Raw genomic sequence first — 17,353 nt, forward strand, 5'->3', positions numbered from 1 at the left:
AATGCCTCAATAGCTTTTTGCATGGCCATGGAGGTGGCACACTGAGGTTAATCTAAAGACAGTGCAAAATTATTGTGCTAGGCCTGTCTCTGAATCAGAAAATGCATCTGGCAGCAGTTGGCCATCTATATTAGGGTTACAGCTGTCAGTATAGTCCATTGTGCATCCTAGCCACAGCTGTCGGACTCCTTTCTTGGGATTATAATCTACCTTTCTCTCCTGCCACCATTTGTACAGTATGTTTTATTATTTACTCACATATCATAGTTTCCATCACTTTTTTTGAAACACTTACTAAAGAAACAAGTAATATGTTTTTTTTTTATATCGAAAGACTGCAGCATGATATAGTAAACGTCAGCTTTTCACCTTGGTTAGCTGCATTTTTATGACATAAAAATCCTAATTCATTCTGCTTTAAGTTTACACACATCTATTTCTATAAAACCACAGGTGTAGTTATACAAACCGTGTACCAATGTTGACAGCAGCTGAAAGTATGTGCTGCTGGGAGATTGAGCGAATAGTCAACAGATCCCAACGATATCAACGTATTACTCAACATCTGGCTTTCAAAAGATGTGTCAATGTCTGGGAGCTTCAGGCAGCATAGTTTGTGTTTAGGCAATATCATGGTAAACTTTGACATCCCTTTGCAATTTATAATACAGTTCATTAGAAAATGACTGACATTCAAGCATTCCAGTCATGTTTGTCTGTTGTTAAAACAGTAACATTGCATAGTCAAGCAAACTCATTTAGATTTGCAGTAGGTATTGGTTTATTTCAAACACAAAAAGGGGAACCTGGCTAGGCTTAAAATGGTTCGCTAGTGCAGCTAGCCTAGTGCTTACATATGACCCGACGAACGTATACATATTATTATAATGTTCGTGTTTTATAGAAACATTCATATGATTATGCATAATTACAGTATTCATTCTTGATATATAATGTGGTCTTCCAATGTGTACATTATTAATTATTAAAAAGGTTCAGTAATTCTAAATAATATTACTGATTGTGAGTGCAGCTGAAGTAGTTAGTCCAGAATTATGGCATTAATATCCTTGTGTGAAGGTACTAATTATGAACTGTAGCACTGAAATATGCTCTGCCTGATATATTCTCCAGGAAGTAATAATATACTCCCTGCCATCAGCTTGTTAGGTTTTGCTGGTGGTTTTTGGGGCATCATATATGTGCACCTCTGCCAACATGCAACATGTCAGAGATAAGTGGTATGTTTCCGCCTTAAAGGACCATTTGATTTCAGTACCTTAACAGAGTACAGCAGTGTAGAATCTCAGTAGATACAGCTAAGGCTGAAATGCATCATCTACTGCCCCTTCAATAATAAACATTTCTGGGTTTCATAAAGAAATAACATTTATATTTAAATCGAATGTGATTTTTTTCATATCATGTCATAGGATATGCCTGAGTATATTGTACTGCTCATACAGAACAGAAATTTGGACAATAAGTTTTACAATACACTGAAGTAAACTATGAGATGAAAGTAGTTTATTAATCAAGATAGGTATTTCTTGGTTGGATTAAACTTATGCACTTATATAAATGTAGGGAAAATTTGTAAAGATTTATGAATATACATACAAACAGAAGCTGAACTTTTGTGTAATTAAAATACTACATCACTAATAGTAGCAGAATATGGGATCACTGCAGCATTACTGTTTGCAATTTTATGTTCATCAAAATAGTACAGCTAAAGGGCAGTCAGCATTACATTGCCTAACCAAGAGTCTGATCACCATAATAAAAATACTAGGCTGCGTCAGCCTGGTGTTCAGTTAATGGTCAGCATGGGGGTGAGTGAGGAATACTGAGATAATCCCTGCTTGTCCATCTCAAGAGAATGGTTGTGGAGGGGGGTGCTATTGACTGTGGTGGAGCCCAGAGCTATTCTAGAGGCATCAGTGGTTAGTAGGGTAAGTGGAGCAGTGAAAGGGGAATATCACCGAGGAGGTGGAGCAGAACCCTTGGAACACCCTCTGCATTCTCACCCTTGATACATCATCAGTAGACAGAGTGGTAGGAAGATAGTTGAGATATTGTTTGTTTTTCATTTATGGTTTGCAAGTTGGATCATTTCATTCTTGTTTGTGGCTGATCATTGTGACTTTTTTTTTGGATGCTCTTTGTTCCCTTGCCACCTGCTGATGATCAGCCATTCATGGTCAGTCAGCTCATTCATTGCCTGTGCAGCAAGAGTTGATTACAGAGGCAGTCATTCATGCATCCATCAGTTTTTTTTTTCTGTTAGGCTATAATCCCACCCCTTGGTGGATGGCTTGGGTACCCACATCATTACAAGGGCCTACTATACCCCACCCCCACATGTATACACTCACCCATGTTAATGAGTACTACTATCTCCAACCTGCTAAGCCAAACCCACATGTCCAGTTATGGTTGGTTTGCCTGCAAGCGTCCACTTAGGTAAAGTGAAGCAGCCACCAGACCAACAATTCTTGCCCTATGCATGGAATTTCCCACTCACTCCTATCCTCCACTGCCTGGGTCTTCTATGGCTTGAGTCATTAATTGAACATCAGGGGCTTAACCTTCTGTGTCACAGAACCAAGGGTTGATGATCCACTTAAGAAATTATTTTGTTTGCAGTCTAGCTGTTTAACAGACCAAACAGATCTGCATATCAAGAGTGGCTGTTTTTGCCAGTTTTGATATTCATTCTACAGAAAAATAGCAGACTGTAGGCTTCTGCTGGACACTGGATTGGTGTTTAAGTTTTTGCTTAGGACCATTTCCCAGTCTAGCTCCTGTAACAGAGGTTTAAAAACATTTTCCTGGCAGATAAGTTCACACTGTCTCCTGTTAGCAGTTTCAGTTACTGAATATGAATGTGGCTTGAAAATTCTTACTTCTATGCTTAAAACCTATTATTAAACTGTATATGTATGTGGTATATATATATATATATATATATATATATATATATATATATATATATATATATATATATAATATATATATATATATATATATATATATATATAAATAAATATATATATATATATATATATATATATCTATATATGGATCTACCTGACAACACCGACGCACTACAACCAGGGGCGGCCCGTGCTATTGGACTGCCGGACTGCAGCCCCCTCAAAAAGAACTAAAAACAAATAAATAAAAAAAAAAAAGTTTTTAAAAATTTGCGGACTTCGCGCATGCGCAGTAGTCCAGACTACTGCAAGTCTATGAGCATGCTCCAGGCAGTCCGGCAGTCCTCATAGGGAAACATGAGGAACGGTCTGTGCAGTTCTAAACTGCATAGACTCGCTGGGAAAACGTGTCGGGGCCGGACTGCAACACCAGCAGTCAGTCTCTCGTCGGGAAGTGGTTTGGATCTCGCGGGCAGTGGATTACGCGGGTCTTTGGATGTACATGCATGTATGGAGAAAGGACAGGTAAGTGTGTCAGATTAATGATGTACTTGTGTTTGTTTGAATTTATTGTGTGTGCTTGAATTTATATTGGGGTGTGTGTGTGTGTTTGAAGTTTTGAATTTATTGTGTGTGCTTGAATTTATGTTGGGGTGTGTGTGTGTTTGAAGTTTTGAATTTATTGTATGTGCTTGAGTTTATGTTGGGGTGTGTGTGTGTTTGAAGTTTTGAATTTATTGTGTGTGCTTGAATTTATGTTGGGGGAATCATTGAATTTAATGGTGTGTGTGTGCTTGAATTTATGTTGGGGGAAGCATGGTGTGTGTGCGCTTGAATTTATGTTGGGGGAAGCATGGTGTGTGTGTGTGCTTGAATTTATGTTGGGGGAAGCATGGTGTGTGTGTGCTTGAATTTATGTTGGGGGAAGCATGGTGTGTGTGTGCTTGAATTTATGTTGGGGGAAGCATGGTGTGTGTGCTTGAATTTATGTTGGGGAAGCATGGTGTGTGCTTGAATATATGTCGTGGGAAGCATGGTGTGTGTGTGCTTGAATTTATGTTGGGGAAGCATGGTGTGTCTTGTATTGAATTTATGTTGGGGAAGCATGGTGTGTGTGTGCTTGAATTTATGTTGAAGCATGGTGTGTGTGTGCTTGAATTTATGTTGGGAAGCATGGTGTGTGTGTGTGTGTGTGTGTGTGTGTGTGTGTGTGTGTGTGTGTGTGTGTGTGTGTGTGTGAGAGAGAAAGAAAGAGACAGAAGAAGGAACTGTGTGTGTGTGTGTGTGTGTGTGTGTGTGTGTGTGTGTGTGTGTGTGTGTGTGTGTGTGTGTGTGTGTGTGAGAGAAAGAAAGAGACAGAAGAAGGGACTGTGTGTGTGTGTGTGAGAGAGACAGAAGAAGGGACTGTGTGAGAAAGGAAGAAGGGACTCTGTGTGTGTGTGTGTGTGTGTAAAATGCCCCAGTTATTATATACTGGTGGCTAGAGAACAAATGGTGTTGGGTAGAGATACTCAGGCTTGAACCCTGTACCTTGTATGCAGGTGTTAAGGACCTGAATTCCCTACCCACCACCATTTGTAAAAAAATTGCAGATTTTTGCCTCCTATTTGATCTGATCTGTTCCTCATAATATCTGTGGTTCCTAAATGTTGCAATGCTTGATATTTGATGGTGCAGTGGTAGTATTGCTGCTTTACAGCTGCAGGTTCTTGGGTTTGATTCTTGGCTGGGGTGCCTTCTGTGTGGGGTCTGCACATTCTCCCTGTGTTTGTGTGGGTTTGCTTTTGTGTCCTCCCATGTTATAAAGACATGTCTGCATTATTTCTTCCTGGGCCTCTTCTGAAAATAGTTTTTTTTGTTTAAGTCAGATTCTCCTGATTAACAAACGTTAAATAAAATTGACAGGCATTTGAATTTCAGACTTCATATTCTTCAGAAAATACATAGTAACACGACCTTTTATTCAGCAATTTTCTAAGTTTATAAGATTAATATTTGAAATGTGTCCTTATTTTTGGGCCTGTATTGCCCCATTATTGGCTTTGTTCATGTTTTTTGTGCTAAGGTTGACAACTATGGCAAGAACTGAATTCACTGAATATGTCTGAGGGCTGTATTCCCTCATTACTGGGTTTGTCCAGGTGTTTTGTGCTAAGAGGTTGACAGCTATGGTGAGAACTGAATTCATTAAATGATAGCCATTTAAGTTTCAGTCTTCCTCTCTGTCACAAAGCAGCTGATATGGCGTAGCGGTGTGTTGCTCTGACTCTTTTGCACAGGGATCTTGGCAGTAAAATGTATGGTGGTAACACAGCATTTTCTACAACTTTCCAAGATTATACAAGCAATGTTTAATGTGTCCCTGGTTTTTGGCCTTTTGAGCCCCCCCCCCCCCCCCAATACATTTGGCTTTTTCCAGATTTCTTGTGCTGCAAAGTTGAGATGCAGTTGAGTATTGAATAGATTTTACAAGGAGCTGAGAGCTGCAGGGAAAGAGAAGTTTAGTGCTGCTTATGGAAACTCAGCTTGCAATGTTAATAACACAACAGGTTGTGTACTTGCTTTTGATGCAGAAGGTTGTTGGTTCTACTCCCACAAGGAGTGACTGCTGCTTTACTGAAAAAGTTGATACTAACTATGAGCCTGTTATCTGTTTGCCATCCATTTCCTATTGCAATATTACTAGCTTATTTTTAATGTAATTTAGGCAATTTATTCCTCAGGGGCATCAGACACTTTATTGTTCGATGAAACCATGAAATATAAAGGTGACTGCTAGCAGCAACCTCTTCATTACAGATTTATTTAACGTGGAATTATTTAGATGACTTTTTTTACTACTTCAGAGATTGTGCATATTTACTGATAATGGTGAACTGTAGAATTGTGCATATTTACTGATAATAGTGGACTGTAGCAGTTTGAGTAGACATTTATGATGGAAATGTTCTGAAGTGGGCAGTTTTGTTTCATTGTTTACTGGAAAAATGTTCAAAGCAATAAGAAGGTGTATCAAAGAGCACATGTATGTTTCATATGCAAGGGACCTATGATTTGAAAACAGCCCAGAATTAATTTTTATCTGCCACAGGTAAAATGTATTTTCTTTGAATGTGGATTTTAATGTTGTTTCAATGAATGTGAGTTTCAAGGGCAGAGAAGTTTTAATGCCAAGTTTGTTTAGCAGATGTCTTAGTGTTTGTGCTGTAAAATGCAAAATAAAACTTTCAAATGAAGTTCAAATCATCATAGAAGTAAATCAGTATGCACATTAATGTTTATGGTAAATGGAGTGAAATAGCAAAGTAATGAATCATTGGAATGGTTGCAGGGGAGGCTCCATTCGACCATGGTTTTGTGAGGGGGAAGGGTGGCAAACTTAGACAGCCCCAGCTGAACTATATCTCCCAACTGTCTAGATTTTCAAAGAATGAATGGGTTTTTTGCTTCTTATTTTTGGTTTGTTCCTCATAAAATTTGTGGTTTTCTGGCAAATCATTTAGGAATTAAGTCACTAAATAATGACACACTAGTTTCAGACTTCATAACCTACAGAAAAATGCATGCTAAAGTAAGACCTGTTCTATCAACTGTCCCAGTTTATACAAGAGCAATTTTTAGTACTGTTTATATGTTCCCCCAATATATTTGGCCTTGTCCAGATTTATTACATAATCAGGTTGAGAGGTACATGCAAATTGCTTTAATAGAATTAGGCATAGCCAACCCTCTCAACTGTCCCTGAATTTGGCTCAAAATGTTGCTCTTCCCCTAATAATCCCTCTGCAAAATAGCAATTTTGGAAGAAAACATGGAGGGTTTACAATTAAGAAATAACTGTAATAATCAGAGTTATAGATTACTTTTATTTCAGAAATGCATGTAGACTCTTTTATTTTGTCAGCTGCTCAAGTTAGCAGTACTAATATTAAAGTGCCCCTTCTTTGACAGGTTCCCAGCTGTACTGTGTGGCTATTTTATATTGTTGCATCACATTTTTGGTCCATTTTTCGTAAAATTGTGTTTTTTTTGGCAAATTAGTGGTAAATCATTAAAGACTGAAGTTAGAAAATAATGACAGGCATTTGTGTTTCAGATTTCATATCCTTCAGAAAATTCATACTAATGCAAGACCTACTATTCTATTATCTTTCTAAGTTTGTAAGAACAATATTTAAAAATTTTCCTTATTTTTGGGCCTTTGTCCCACTTCTATGTATGGCTTTGCCCAGATTTCTTGCCCTGAGGGTGAGAGGTATGACAAATGTGTTAGTGCCAATCACCGTCAGCCAGAGACATTTCAAATTGTGACATACTTGTTGCACCCCACTCCCCATGTAGTGACTCTAGATGTGTCCAAGCAAAGCAAGGAGCAGTTATGCAGTGTAAATGTGCAGCGTATCCCCATACAAGGTAGACACAAGTACTACAGTGGCTTTTCATCTGTTCTTGATTTTGCAGAATGGTCTGGTTTCTGTCATATTTTTGTACTGTTGATTTATGCTTATTACTCAAAGTGCCTGATGCTCTGTGTTTAAGTAGCTATGCTTTAATGACCATCAAGTAAGCTTGTCTGAGATCATAATGCAAGTAAGCTTTAATAAGCATACTGTTAAAGAATTGCCAACATTGAAGCCTTTCTGTTGTTGCCATGCAGAGAATACTTAACTAGATAATGTATAAACATTGGATATTGAAATGCATATGACAGTATTTGTAGTAAAGGACAGGATTACATTATTTTAAGAAGCTCATTACACTTGTTGGAGACTTCTAGTGATCTCTGAGGGCTTTACCAGTAAACTAAACAGAATGCCATTCATGTGCGGTCCATAACCTGTGCAGTAATAATTTAAGCAATGTATCTTGAGCTTGTTTCTTGTTTGCTTTTCATTTTTACTTAGATCGTGTTTTCCCCATGAAACAAGTAGATAGTTGTCAGGCAGCAGGCCTGTTTTGGATAAGAAACATTTTTACAAGTGGGGGCATCACAGAGAATGCTACTTTCAGCATGTTACTTGGTGCTTTAATAAAGCTGAATATAAATTATAATTAGAACTGCAGGCAAGGAGAAGTAGTTTGAGTTGAGTGCTGGTTGTTTTTCTTATACTTGATTTTGACTGGCATTCCCGTAATGTATTTAAAAAGTAATTTATTTTTTCATGCCTCACAACATTTTTGTTTCCATCTAGATATTAAGTAAGCTGTCTTGCAGACAATGCATTTAAATATTTTTATTCTTTTATACTTCATTTGTCTTGATTGGACTCTCATAATGAGGGTTTGGCACCCAGGGCAGCATATTTAATTAAAGTTAGTTTTTGTGGTTTTGAGCATAGCTCCTCCCCTTTCTAGTTGGCCACACCTCTTCCTATTGGCCCCACCCATTCAGCTATCCCCTGCAGCCCCCCTTTGATTTGAAGTCACCAGCCACCACTGACTACAACACTGACAACGAAATCACCGACACCACATAACCGAAAGTTCACAAACACGAAACCTCACATGCCCGACACACCACAATCCCAACAATCAACAAACAAAACAAATCCCCTGTCCAAAAAGCACACACACAACACAAGCACACCAAAATCCTTACAAACCCACACTAAACCTTACATACACAACTATCTACAACCTTAACCCAAACCCTAACCTTAAGGTCCGTCACTATCGCACACTCACCTAACCCGCACCCTAACCCTAACTCACTTAACCAGCCCCAACCCTAAAAACTGTCACTATCACACACTCACCTAACCCGCGCCCTAACACTAACTCAACCCGCCCCTAACGCTAAAGACTGTCACTATCGCACACTCACCTAACTCACGCCCTAACCCTAACTCACTTAACCCACCCCTATCCCTAGAGTCCATCAATATCGCACACTTACCTTACTCGCACCCTAACCCTAACGTCCGTCACTACCGCATACTTACACAGCCTTTTCACATATTGGTGTTCTCAACATCAGGGTTTTCATCCGTCGGTCATCTCACTTTTCGATCTTCTGGTGTCAGTGTTCTCATCATCGGTGTTGTCAGCTTTTGGCGTTGTCAGGTAGAACTATATATGGATATATATATATATATATATATATATATATATATATATATATATATATATATGGGTCTATTTCACATCAATGAAATGCCACTTACTCGAAACCCATTTCACTGAGATGAAAAGACCAACAGCACAAACACACCAATGTCCCAAAACACCGACCTACCACTCTAGTAAGTAACCACTTGGCCATTCGAACAAGCACCTAAACATAAGAAAACCAAACCCACCCATGTGGGTGGCTTCAGCCCATGAACCCCACTAAGTGGGAGTGCCCTTAACTAAATATACCAACTCCGAGATCGCACTACCGTAGGGGTAAGGGGCAAAGTTCAACAGGATGGCTGAGCGGTTTCTTACCTGGAGTGAACAGTCAGTATTCCGAGAGTTCAGTGTGTTAGGGCTGTCTGTATTTTCATCTCAGTGAAACAGGTTTAGGGTAAGTGACATTTTGTTTATCTCAAGTAGACCCATATATATATATATATATATATATATATATATATATATATATATATATATATATATGTGTGTGTGTGTGTGTGTGTGTGTGTGTGTGTGTTTGTGTGTGTGTGTACTGTTCATTTTCAGCACTGGTAATGCAGTCCCTACCTCTTTAACGTCACATAATCTTTTCTTATAACTCTTCACTGAACTCATGGGATCAAATACTATTTCTGGTATAGATAGAATACTCAGTTGGGTCCTGACAAAGATGTCTGGGCACTGCAATCATCAATCCCTTTTTCTTTTATGAGTGCATCATGCCATTATTATTAAGTTAAGAGTTACAATTCCTCGGAAGGTGTCTCCTTCTGTCCTTTTTATGCAGCAGTTAGAATCTTCCTTATTGCAAGATCTATTGTGGGTGGACTGGTTTTTGTGATATATGACAAGAGTTCAAATGTTATTTGCTTTTGACACACTTAGTCGCTGTCACTTGCTCAAAAGGACAATTGCTCTAACTCCCTCTAGCTCAGTCTTACTGAACTATTTATCCCACTCAGTATCCAACCCCATTAAACTCTATAGCCTTACCAGAGACATAACTGTACCCTATAACTACCCACCCATTTTGCTACTCCAATTCCTCATTCCGTAAACATAAAAGTCCAACCCCCTTTCCTAAACCTAAAAACCCAACGTGCTCCCTAACCATGAACTTCAACTCCCCTCCCTAAATCTAAGTTTCCCAATCACTCCCTAAGCATAAACTCCCCTCCTAATCCTGACCCTAAAACTCCCTTCCTGTTCCTTAACCCTAAAACTACCTTATTGCTCCCCAACTCTAAACTCCCCATTCCCTAACCCTAAAATCTCCCTCCCACTCCCTCCCCACAACTGCTGCACGTTATCTCGTTCAAACTCGAATAATGTGTTCAGGTAAGAGTGGCAGCCTATATGACCTACAACATGCTCATGTCCCTGCCTTGGAGACACTTTTACCAAATGTGACCTTCATAATACCTAACTAACACTTTCCTTTATCTGCATGAAAATATATCCCCTGCCCTTACTAGAAAGTAAAGGGGCATGATTACAGTAGAAATGACAGAAGAGTCACATTTGTCAGACAAGCAAGAAACACATCACTACAAGCAGCACAGAATATCTTAACTTTCAGTTTTGATTTCTTGCCTGCAGTTAAGGGCAGAATGTTCAGAAAGCAGAAGTCATGCCTACTAAGGATGCTTATTTTAGATATTTCAGAAACAAAGGACCTGTCCGGTAATCCAAGTAAATTTTTGGAAATGTAAGTCTGAGCCTTTTTTTTCTTATTAATTGGCTGCTTTGCTCAAAACCATTTCAACTCTCCAGATTTTTAAAGTATTTAGCAAGTTGTTTCATATACCCTAAAACTCTCCTGATCTGTAGTGAATAAATGGCCCTTCCTCAGGTGATCGAAATGAATTTTTTTTGTGTGCTACTAAGCTGAAGGAGGAAAAAAAAAAGCACAATGTTGATTGCTGTTTTGCACAGAAAATCATTGCTGATGCAATTTCTACGTGTGTGCTGGCAATGATTCCCTTCTTCTGGGCTATTTCTCCTTTTTGCAAATTTATAAGATTGTGGAGTTGGTGTACATAAGTTCACTGGATGTGTAGGGTTAATGTGGACTAGCCCCGTACAAAAACATGCTTAAAGTTAATTTTTCTGTCCTGTTTTTCAGGCATTACTTTTGGCATTTCAATTGGTTGGCATTATGGAGATCATCTTTTCGTAGTAGAAACCTGGACACATATTAAATTTAAAAAAAAATTAAAAAAAAAAGAGAAGGCGATGTTAGAAATATAGAAACCTCCAGAGAGGACACAGAAGAATGTGACTCAGTCATTCATCAGGTTCTGTCTATCTAACTCTGTCATAAGGTTTCTGCTCCATTGCACGTTTACTAAGATAGACTGGGTCATTTCTTTGCAGGAACAGCATTTCCAGTATGCATTCCTCATAACAACAGGAAAACATGATTGCAATAAAGGCTGTAGTATTAAAAGTTTATAGGCTAGAAGGAGAGCACATACTAGATGAAGGTGAAGATAAATAATTAACCATAAACTGAGCAACAGCTTTATTGAATGAATAAAGTAGGGGGTAAAAACTGATATATTTCAGCAATGTACATGGTGCATCAAAGCAACGAATGCCATTCTTTTGTCCATGTTCAGAAATATTCGAAATAAAGAAAGCAAACTTCTCAAAAAGGCCACTGTGCCCTACACAGGGTGTCAAGGTGACCCTCAGCAGCATCACTGGATGAGCCTAGTTGCCTGCTTGTATATATATTTTCATGATTCTAGAGTATTTTGTCTGTTTTCAGGTCACAGCATTATTGATAGAACATCACCATGATCCTGTATTTGTGCACACAGAGCTCCTGCAGGTTAAACTTGGTAACTGTTTGTGGCAACATTGTGTAGTACGATTGTGCCTCTGCAGAAAGCATACTGTTTGCCATCTAAGAACCCCAATGACACTCTACTGGAAGTTTGTACAGCTCCTGTGCTTGCTTTTGGCAAAGCCTACATTGTTTTCTTCTTAACGCTGAGTGACGTCATCATTGGGTGACTGTCACAAACAGCATATAACAAGGGAGCAATCACCATTGCCTTCGATATCTATTTGCTTGCCCCTTATTTGCAGACCTATAATGATTATAATTTTGCAGTTTTAATATTTGCACTATTGAATGTCAGGAAATGTACTGGCTACCATGTGAATTACACCACAAACCCATACAGTGAGGAGGGTGTCAAAAGAAATGTAGTGTAAAGTTGAACTGAAAAGGAAAAAAAAATAATTGCGGAAGTGAAGAAATAAGTATGATAAAGCAAAGCAGTAACAGGAAGACATCTGTGCTATCACTTATTGCCATTATGACCATGCTAACAACTGTAATGTTTGCCTATAACAAGTAATTTCAAAGCGTAAAATGCTTCCTTCTGGGCAGTCAGAGAGCGAGAAAGAGAGAGAGACAATAAAACTCAATTGATAGCTAAATACTGCTGCTGCACATGTCCAGATTGGTTGGAGAACCATCTGCTCAGCAAGTTGAAAGAAAAGGATAAAGAAAGATATGTAATGCTTTTTCATGTTTAGCTTTGGCACAATATCAAAACGAATATTGTAACCAGGACCAGGTGGGATGATTGGACAGTATCCTGTCATCTAAACTCTGGGAGGTGGGTTTTAATATTAATGCTTCCCTTCCTGTCATTGATCAAAAGTGTTTAAAGACTCTCTGGAACTGCAAAAATAAATTTGGAACAGACAAAGAGAGTCTGCCCGTGACCTGCATCATTCAAACAGCGCTGATCCAGTCAGCAAAGACAGCTGCCCCACGTCCCCAGCATTCACTTGATTTTCAGTCTGGCAGAAATCACAAATTTAGGAAATTATTTCAGCTTTGTTTGAGATATTAGAAGCCCTTTCAAGTGCCACATTTTAGAATCACAGATATGGGAGAAGATAGAGAGAAAAGAAGAGGATGACAGAAATATTTACTAGTGGATATAATTTAATATTGAGCATGCAAGTCTGACCAGCAGCAGTGTAACATTATTTCCTCATTTAATTTAGAAATTAAAGGCTTCGTTTGCTTAGGGGTTGTAATTTATTTACTTTTTAATTCATGCATTGTTAAAGAGTAGTGATTTCTTGCTTACATGGCTTTTGACATCAGTGCAAACAGAAGTGGGTCAGATTTTGGTGAAAACTCACTTCTCAGCTTTCTTACATTGCTGTTAAACTCAGCAAATTGTATTACTTGCCAATGGTCCTGTCTTGTAGAAGAAACTAGATGAGAAATGGGCCGATATCTGTCAGAGAGTAGAAGAATCTGGGTCTCAAGAGCACTGATGAAAGTGAAAAGGATCACACAACTAAATAAATGATGTTGTACTTTTATTTATTTATCCTTTGTTGACCAGGTTGGTCCCACTAGGCCAGTGCCCTCTTTTCTGGGTTGACTCGAAGTGGTGTTTATACTACTAGGTAAAATGTGCCCAGGGAATTCCCTTACTCTTTTTAATAGGTGCTGTGGGAACTTTTACATCCATCTGAGTTACTACCAAGTCAAGCAGATGGGACATCAGCTTAATATCTCATCCAAAAGATGACACATTCAGGAGTGCTGCGCCCCCCATATCCTGCACGGCAGTGTCAGCTATCAATCTACTTGGTGTGGGAATAGAACCACAGCCTTCTGCACCAAAGGCTTTTGAAACACAGAGTTCCTATACTTCCTTTTAATGACATTTGAACTGAAACATTTACATTAGTAAATTAACTACAGACCAGCTGTTACTTAAACAGGTGTGTGTGTGTGTGTGTGTGTGTGTGTGTGTGTGTGTGTGTGTGTGTGTGTGTGTGTGTGAGTGTGTGTGTGAGTGCTTGTGTGTGTGCGCGTGTCTGTGTGTGTGTGTGTGTGCGTGCATGTGTGCGTGCGAGTGTGTGTGTGTGTGTGTTTGTGTGAGTGTGTGTGTGTGTGTGTGTGTGTGTGTGAGTGTGTGTGTGTGTGTGTGTGTGTGTGTGTGTGTGTGTGTGTGTGTGTGTGTGTGTGTGTGTGAGTGTGTGTGTGTGTGTGTGTGTGTGTGTGTGTGTGTGTGTGTGTGTGTGTGTGTGTGTGTGTGTGTGTGTGTGTGTGTGTGTGTGTGTGTGTGTGTGTGTGTGTGTGTGTGTGTGTGTGTGTGTGTGTGTGTGTGTGTGTGAGTGTGTGTGTGTGTGTGTGTGTGTGTGTGTGTGTGTGTGTGTGTGTGTGTGTGTGTGTGTGTGTGTGTGTGTGTGTGTGTGTGTGTGTGTGTGTGTGTGTGTGTGTGTGTGTGTGTGAGTGTGTGTGTGTGTCTGTGCATGAGTGTGTGTGTGTGTGTGTGTGTGTGTGTGTGTGTGTGTGTGTGTGTGTGTGCGTGTGTGAGTGTGTGTGTGTGTGTGTGTGTGTGTGTGTGTGTGTGTGTGTGTGTGTGTGTGTGTGTGTGTGTGTGTGTGTGTGTGTGTGTGTGTGTGTGTGTGTGAGTGTGAGTGTGTGTGTGTGTGTGTGTGTGTGTGTGTGTGTGTGTGTGTGTGTGTGTGTGTGTGTGTGTGTGTGTGTGTGTGTGTGTGTGTGTGTGTGTGTGTGTGTGTGTGTGTGTGTGTGTGTGTGTGTGTGTGTGTGTGCGTGTTTGTGTGTGTTTGTGTGTGTGCATGTATGTATGTGGTTAATCAAGCTAGAGTTTCCTGAAGACTGCTCAAAACACCGTAGCTTACATTTCAAAGAAGAGCAAGAAGAAAAGTGTTTTCAGAATGTGGAGAACCTCAGTTGCTGGTCTTCGCCTCTGTCATTGTTCAGATAGCCATGATCTACATATAAATATTTGTTATTTCTCTTTATCATAAAATGTATTTAACTATTCCTGCTTCATAATAAGTGTTAATCATCATACTGTAAAGAAGTGTTTTCAGTTTTTTTAATGTAAATATGAAGATTGTTTGTATTCTGCCTATGGCACAGCTTTTGGCTAAAAATTATCTTCACTTCAGCTCACACACCAAGTTAACAGGCTATCAAATCTTTAAATAAATAAATGCATAAAATATAAGCTATACTGCCTGACACCAGGGAGGTAACATAGACTAAAGTCATAAGCAGATACCTTTCCCAATCAATTTATTTCCTGCACTTGGAACACAGTGAGGAAAAAGCATTATATGAGGGAAGCAAGCATATACATGGGAAAGGTGCCCAGTATTATGCTAATAGGGGTATTGAACCTCAACTCATGATTCAAAAGCTAGCTTGAAGAAAAAAAGTTCTCATTTGTAGCTGACATCAATGTAAGGGAGAATGGAGAGTTTTTCACACATGCTATGAATGGCACATTATGCTATGGTGCCAGCCAGACAATTCTTCAGCATTACTCACTCCTTTTTATAGATACAAATTCTGGAGGGGTATTATGAGCACTCTATGGGGATAGGTTATGGCTACCAGTGGTCATTGGTGCTAACCATGTTGGCCACTAGAGGATGTGCAGCAGTCGTGCATCAATAGGGCATATGGGTATTATGGGCTGCATATAACACAAGCAAGCTATGCAACATGCAGTGATATACATATATATGGACTGCCCTGTATTCAACACACACAGCAGCACACAATGTGTCTCAGGATTCATATATCAGTGAACCCACAACTGACATCAATCTGTAGATGTACATAAAAGCACTTATAAATAGCTTGATATTGGTGAAGCAATGAGAAGTCAGCAGGAGGCACACAGCAGTATCTTACACATGTCCCACATATGTGCCCGCACACCAAACCGTGTGACAGATATTAACCAATTACACATACCACTTAGCCAGATTTAGAAAACGACGTGTGAAAGAATCCTAAATTGCAACATGCCCTTAGCAGACTGCATTCATCAAATTTCTAAGACTTCATTATTTGTTCAAAATCAATAAATTACAGTCCAGCATTACAGTAAGCCTCATTGGTTGGGGCTACAGGCCATAAGGCAGGAGTATGCTATGTATATTGCTTTTCATTATTTTGTTTAGTTTTCCTTTGAGACAGTTCAGTGCAATATTGTGTTCAGTGGAAAATCAATTGTAGTGTTTCATAACATGATAACATGGATACCTGTCTATGCCCTTGACTCTCTGTGTTCCATTAAGGGTTCATAGCTCAGCTGTGCTGTTTCCCTAACCATTCTGTGTCTTTTGTGCTTAGTAATTGCAATACAATTCGTCTCCATTATACTGAGTCATAGGTCATCAGTCAATGGCTTGCCTATATTATTTTGGAACGCTTAACCTTAGCACAGTCTCATGGCCTCGGTGTCTTCATGATTCTGGTTCCTTATGGACATTGGTTCTATCCTAGTGACAGTATCAACATGGCCTTTATGATTCTACAACTGAATAAACTTTAACATTAGTTCTCAAGTGTTTTTTTGTAGTTTTTATGGAGGAAATATTAACTAGTACAGATTATACAGACATAAATCAAGTACATAGAGCTCTTGACTGCCTGGACTGCTGCAAACAGCCTTATAAAATGAAATAATTACAGAGTGGTTTGAGGAAGTAGATTGATTTATTATAACACATCAGTTTTCAGACCTAGGGTAAGCACTTGTTAGGGCCTTACCAGGGATTTGGTGAGATGCTAGGAGTATTGTGTGCTATAATAAATCAGTCATCTTTTTTAAAGTTGTCTTCACTTTGGTTTGCTGATTAATGTTATTCAGGTATACTTTATTCATTGTATGCATTTGCAGTTAACTGGCAGCTAAATCGAATGTAGAGAAGAGTAGAAATAAAAACATATGTACTAATGAAGGACAGATGAGAGATCTAACTGTAGAAATTTACAATATAACATGAAAGATCCTCTCTCTGTCACATAATATGGCACAGCAGGCCATGGTGATCTCATCTCGGTATAAATGAAAAACACCTGAGCATTGCAACCAGAGATGACATGCATTCATGATATGAGTACCTGTTCAAGAAGAATTTGTTTTGAAGGGTGTGTTAGTAAATTCTTTCTTTGGATAAGCTGTTCTAATGAGCTTTAACCTCCATGGTGCTGTAAGCATCAGACATATTCAGACATGAATAATGAAGGTGATGCACCTATTGCCTGTATGTCCATTTTTTTTCAAAAGTAATGACCTAATCAACCAATACTCACACCCCACTGTAGAATATTGCTAAATGATAATTTTGCTCATCTCTGCTATGCTGCTGTCCTTATAATTTATTGCATCATCTTACGCTCTTACATTGCCTTAAAGATGGTTTCACTTGGCTGTATGGATTTCATTAATGTGTTTTTTTCAAGACTCTGCATGCTAAGCCCTTCT

The sequence above is a fragment of the Protopterus annectens genome, chromosome 9.part0, assembly GCF_019279795.1.
Source record: "Protopterus annectens isolate FY-2018-M chromosome 9.part0, PAN1.0, whole genome shotgun sequence".
NCBI classification, from domain to species: domain Eukaryota; kingdom Metazoa; phylum Chordata; order Ceratodontiformes; family Protopteridae; genus Protopterus; species Protopterus annectens.